This window comes from Grampus griseus, assembly GCF_964374135.1.
Source record: "Grampus griseus genome assembly, chromosome: 2".
Taxonomy (NCBI): Eukaryota; Metazoa; Chordata; class Mammalia; order Artiodactyla; family Delphinidae; genus Grampus; species Grampus griseus.
In genome coordinates this window covers 94,082,290-94,088,956 of record NC_139018.1, presented here as the reverse complement: position 1 = coordinate 94,088,956, position 6,667 = coordinate 94,082,290, and positions in this window count along the sequence as shown.

Genomic DNA, 6,667 nt, shown 5'->3' with positions numbered 1-6,667 from the left:
TGACCTATCACCGCTGAAAGGACCATGGAGATGAGCAGAATAACACTTCCATTCTATAGATCAGAGACCTGAGGCCCAGAGAAGGGCTGTGGAGAGCTGGGAGAAGAACAAAGGTCTGCTGGTAGAGAGCTCCCCAAATGCCAGTCTTGGCTCAGAAACTGTGTGTGACCATATTGCTAGCTGTACTTCCTTCTCTACAACATTGGGAGGTAAGCGGAGAAGAAAGACAAGAAGGTGTGATGAAAGCGGCTTCTGAGCCAGATAGACCTGGACAGTTCTGCTGCTTTCCAGCTGTACAAGTTTTGCTATCATGGAAATACTAAGTCTCAGTTTCCCCATCTAAAAAATGAGCATAGAATGTACCCCACACATTGGATGCAATGAGATGGCCTAAGAGGCCCTGATCCTGCCATTATAGTATGTGCTCAACCAAGGTTGTGTCCTGCCCACCCTCCCTCTCTTCCTCTGCATCAGGAGTTCCAGCTGGGGCCACATTGGAAACCTTTCATGGGTGGTGTGAGGTGAAGCATCCCAGCATCTAGTTGCATCTCCGGAAAGATATGGACCTGAAGACCTTATGAGAAAAGACTTTAACCATGTATACAACTGGGGTTCTGACTCACTGGCAAACTAGGGTTCAGTGGGAAGCGACAGGGAGAAGCAGAGGGATCCTCATTATGGATCAGCAAAGGCCTGGCATAACATCAGACACACCCAGAATGCCCAGAAATCTTTGAGGGAAGAGGGAACCTTGAAATAGCTGCTAAGACCCTGTGCACCAGCAGGGGAAGTTAATAAGTAGTAAAATCCATGAGTTCCCATTAAGGGGGGGTCTCCTGGTTACTCAGGGTGCTGAGGCCTGCAACTGTCTCCACCCCACACAATGCCATGAAGAAGCCTACAGGGGCCCCTATGGGTGGGGGACTCCAAGGATTGCCCACTGGCCATTTCTGTCACCAAAGCTGCTCCTTTCCAGCTCACCACTCATGCGCCCTCCTCCATGTAACTTTCATCCCCTCCTGCCTTCACTCCTGCTGACTCTCAGCTTAAAAGCCCCTTTGTACCCAAAGAAGTCTTCTCCTGTCTCAGCGCCTCTCCTTGGGGAAGCTCTTCTCACCCCATCAGCAGGAACCTCGTACACATTTGTGGTCCTTCACACGGGCCTGGATCTCTCTCCCGTGGCAGCCTCTCCCTGGGGCTGGGACCCAGGCCTTTGTCCCCAGACACTGTGAACCTCCTGGGGCAAGAAACTTTAAATTGGTCACCTCTGTACACTCCTCAGTGCCTGACACAGTGCTGGTGAGTGTCTTTGGTTCAATAAAATGAGATAATTGGGTCACTAATTATTCCACACATGTGCAAGTCTCTGCCCTCTACATTTCAGTCCCAGCGTTTGAGAAAAACAGAAAAGCAGGGCAAGAGGCCCAGATGCATCCCTTCCTGTGCTGAGAGCAGCATTGGGGGAGTAAGCAGAAGCCCACTGTACCCTTCCCCACCTCCTGCACCACACACACCAACCAGCACATGCACACTGCAGAGCCTTCACTGGTTTCTGGGCATTTCATTATCTTTGTCATGTTTCCCATGGCCTATGGGTCACAGAAAGGGGTCACACATGAGGTCACTGGGAGGGTTTACACCACAATCTCTCTGCAATTCACTGGGGAAATCCACCCTGGCAGACCCACCACCTACAGGTTTTCCACAGCCCTGGTCTCCCAAGTGCCAGCCCTCAAGATCCCTTGCTTCCGCATGTCCTCAGACACTTGGAGTTCCCCAAGGCTTCCATGTCCTGAGCAACCCCTCCTACCCAGAAACACCTGTCTCTGAACCTGTGTATCCAGCCTTGGCTCTCTCTGCAGTGCCATGGACTCTGATTACAGACACTCTCATCAGAGTTCCTGCAGGGGATGGGAGCACATTTAAAACCATGCACACGGGCTTCCCTGGTGGCACAGTGGTTGAGAGTCCGCCTGCCAACGGAGGGAACACAGGTTCGTGCCCCAGTCTGGGAAGATCCCACGTGCCGCGGAGCGGCTGGGCCCGTGAGCCATGGCCGCTGAACCTGCACGTCCAGAGCCTGTGCTCCGCAACGGGAGAGGCCACAGCAGTGCGAGGCCCGCGTACCGCAGAAAAACAAAACAAAACAAAACAAAAAACCATGCACACGAGGATGGAGGACTGAGTTCTGGAGCATAGGCACTTCTGCAGAGAAAAGAGGGGGTGAGGGCTTGGACTTAGTTGTACAGTTCTAGTTCTCTAAAGTGACGGGCAGGGGTTCTAAAGCCAATGTGGCAAATAGGAGGGGTGTCCATGGTTGGCAAAATAGTCTGTGTGTGTGTGTGCACGCATATTTCACAATTTAAAATTTTTAAAAAGAACAAAAGCACTTGAGGATTTAAGTACAACATACTTCAGAAACATATGACAGCAGTAGGACTCTCCTAGACCTTCTGTTCATTCTTAGGCATTGGAATAATTTTGGCCTCAGTCTGCTCCCCAAATCAGCTCCCCTGAGGGACCTTCCTCCCCTCCTCTTCCCTAGCCAACCCTGGGCCCCTGTTCCTTCTTCCCTCCTGCCTGTGGCTGGCCTGCACCCCTTTCTTCCTGGGGCCCAATCATCTCTGCTTCCAAGACCAAGCCTGGCCCAACCAGCCCCCAAATTCTCCCCCATCCTGCACATTCTTACCTTCTTCCCAGTGGCCCTCAGGCTGCTTAGGGCTGCCAGCCACAGAGCCCACACTGAAATTAACAAAAGGAATGCCTACAGAATCCTCACACATTCCTTCAATCTCATAGGAAGGAGGGTGTGGCCAAGAAGATCCTGAACTCCTTTCCTCCCAGGGTCACACCAAAATTACAACTATTTACAGAGCAACTACTGATGAGAAAGGTCTGAAGACTAGCAGAAAGGATCTTCTACAACTAAAGATATAAAGAAGGATCCACAACGAGACAGGTAGGAGGGACGGGAGACATGGTTAAGATCCCTACACCCCGGGTGGCCAACTCACTAATGAGAGGATAATTATGACCGCAGATGTCTTCCCCAATGAGTCAGGCGTATGAACCCCACATTGGGCTCCCCAGCTGGATGTCCTACACCAAAAAGATGAGCACCCCCCAGAACTTCTGTGTTTTTGTAATGGCTAAAATCAAACTTATTTATTTTTTTCTTTAGTTTTTATTGAAATATAGTTGATTTATATGTATATACTTTCTTAGATTCTTTTCCATTAGCGGTTATTACATGATATTGAGTATAGTTCCCTGGGCTATACAGTAGGTCCTTGTTGGCTATCTATTTTATATATAGTAGTGTATATATTTTAATCCCAAACTCCCCTTTGGGATTGATCCCTCCCCCAACCTAGGCGCTTTGGTAACCATAAGCTTGTTTTCTATGTCTGTCAGTCTGTTCCTGTTTTGTAATTAAGTTCATTTGTATCTTTTTCTTAGATTCCACATATGAAAGCAATATCATATGATATTTGTCTTTGATACTAACTTCACTTAGTATGTTAATTTCTAGGTCCATCCATGTTGCTGCAAATGACATTATTTCTTTTTCTTTTTTTTTTTACAGCTGAGTAAGATTCCATTGGTATATTCCATGTAGTATATTCCATATGCCACATCTTCTTTATCCATTCATCTGTCAACGGACACTTAGGATGCTTCCATGTCTTGGTTATTGTAATAAATAGTGCTGCTATGAACATTGGGGTACATGTATCTTTCCGAATTACAGTTTTCTCTGGACATATGCCCAGAAGTGGGATTGCTGGATCATATGTTAGCTCTATTTTTAGTTTTTTAAGGAACCTCCATACTGTTTTCCATAGTGGCTGCACCAATTTACACTCCCAACAGTGGTGTAGGAGGGTTCCTTTTTCCCCACAACCTCTTCAGCATTTATTATTTGTAGACTTTTTCATGATGGCTATTCTGACCCATGTGCAGTGATACCTTACTATAGTTTTGATTTGCATTTCTCTAATAATTAGTGATATTCAGCATCTTTTCATGTGCCTGTTGGCCATCTGTACGTTTTCTCTGGAGAAATGTCTATTTAGATCTTCTGCCCATTTTTTTGATTGGGTTGTTTGTTTGTTTTTTTATATTGAGCTGCATGAGCTGTTTGTATATTATGGAAATGAATCCCTTCTGGGTCACATCGTTTGCAAATATTTTTTCCCATTCCTTAAGTGGGCTTTTTGCTTTGTTTATCATTTCCTTTCCTGTGCAAAAGCTTTTAAGTTAAGTTAGGTTCCATTTGTTTATTTTTGTTTGTATTTTCATTACTCTAGGAGACAGATCCAAAACGATATTGCTGCGATTTATGTCAAAGAGTGTTCTGCCTATGTTTCCCTATAGGAGTTTTACAGTATCCGATCTTACATTTAGGTCTTTAATTCATTTTTAGTTTATTTTTGTATATGGTGTTAGAGAATGTTCTAATTTCATTCTTTCACATGTAGCTGTCCAGTTTTACTGTGCTGTCCAGTTTTCCCAGCACCACTTTTGGAAGAGACTGTCTCTTCTCAATTGTATTTTCTTGCTTCCTTTGTTGTAGATTAATTGGCCACAAGTGCACGGTCAACGCACTTTATTTCTGGGCTCTCTATCCTGCAGAACATTTGGCTTTAAGGCCAGTAGCGCTACTTCTGGGAGAGCCAGAGGTCTGTGGAGAATAGAAAATCCAGTCCTAAAAGGTGCATATAAAATTTCACATGCTCTAAGTCCAAGGGCAGAAGAAGTAATCTGAAAGAAGCCTGGGTCAAACTCACTTGTTGATCTTAGAGAGCCTCCCAGAGAGGCAAGAGGCAACTGAAACTCAGCCTAAGAACTTAGATACTGGCAGCAGTCACTAATGAGAGCACATCCCACTAAGAGAACACTGGTGCTGGTAATCACCACTGTGGAATTCTCTGTCTAGATTATTAGTACAGTGCAGTGACTTGCCCTTGTCCACTTGCGAGTCTGCCTCAGTCCCGAGAAGCCCCAGTCCAGGCAATTAGCTGGGCAGGGATACTGCCCCACTCACCAACAGGCCTGCTGCCGAAGGACACCCTGCGTACCCAGTAGCTCCAGGACTGGCCCTACCCACCAATAGGCCAGTAAAGCCCCAGGACCTCCAGGACCCTGACACTAGCCATCAGACCCAGGCCCACACACCAGAAGGCCTACATTAGCCCTAAATCCAGCCTCACCAACCATAGGTAGGCCTCAGCACTGGTCCCAACCACCCTCAGGTTGACGCCCACTCCTGAAACCCAGGGCACTGCAGCCAGAGACCCTGGGACCCAGCTCTGCCCACCAGAGGGTCAGCACTAGCCCTGAGGCCCCTCCTCAGCCCTGCCACTGCCCACCAGCCAGCTAACATCTACAACAGAAACTCAGGACCTTGAAGCCAGACACAGAGCCACCCACCAGTGAGTCACCCCTAGGCCTGGGACTGTCCTCACCCATCACTGGGTAGACAATAGCCCTGGGAAAACCATGGCACTACAGCCAGTTGTGTCGGGGTCTGGTGCACTCACCAGTGGGCTATCACTAGCTCTGGGTCAGCCCAGAGCCCACGGCCACACAAGTCAGGAATTGGCCCTGCCCACCAGTGGGCATACACCAGGCCCAGATACCCCTAAGCCATGGCCCCCCCCATCAACAGGCTGATCCAACTCTGGAAGCCCTGAACCTACTGCTGGCCACCCCGAGACGAAGCTTTGCCCACCACTAGACCAGCATTAGCCCAAGGACCCCCTTTCCCAGGGCTCTGTAGCCAATCATTTCATGACACAGCCCTGCCCACCTACAGGGGGCAGCCTATGCCCAAGGCAGGGCCTGGCAACCCACCTGACACAGGTGCAGCTACACCAACCACCACGCCTACAGTAGTCAGCCTGCCACAACAGACAGACCCACGCAGTTCACACAGAGGGCACCACTAAAGCTTATTGCTTGGGTGACCAGAGGGGAGTGCACTGATGGGCCCCATAGGACATTTGCTCATAAGGCCACTTTTCCAAGATTGAAAACAAAACCAACCTACCAAACATATAGGAATAAAAATGGTGAATTAGGCAAAATGAGGCACCAGAGAAATATGTTCCAAATGAAGGAATAAGATAAAACCCCAAAAGAAGAACTAAGTGAAGTGGAGATAAGCAACCTACATGATAAAGAGTTTAAGGTTATGGTCATAAAGATGGTCAAAAAGTCAGAAGAAGAATGGATGAAGAGAGTGAGAAGTTAGAAGTTTTCCTTCTTACTGGAAAACCTTACTCTTTGGGGGAAGTAATTTTGAACAGGAAGGGGGTGAGGGATTGCTTTTTTTTTAAAAAAAAAAAAAAAATTGATTTGGCCTCCAGAGGAAAAGATTGCCTAAACCAGGTGCTGATGAAGTCACAGAATGACTCCACCTCTGGAATGAGCTTCATTTTCATGTATTTTGGTAAGAAATTTGGCTCTCAGTTGAGAATTCAGTCACTCTACCTGTTCAAGGGCAAGATGATAAGGTTCTATCAGACCAAATGTCTAAACAAAACTGAGACTCTACCAAGGTCAGAAATGCTACACTTCAAGCCAATAGATCTCTCTTGGGCTTGCTTGTTTTGACTTGTAACTACAAATTTGTCTTGTCTAAATGTCCAATCATATTATAAAA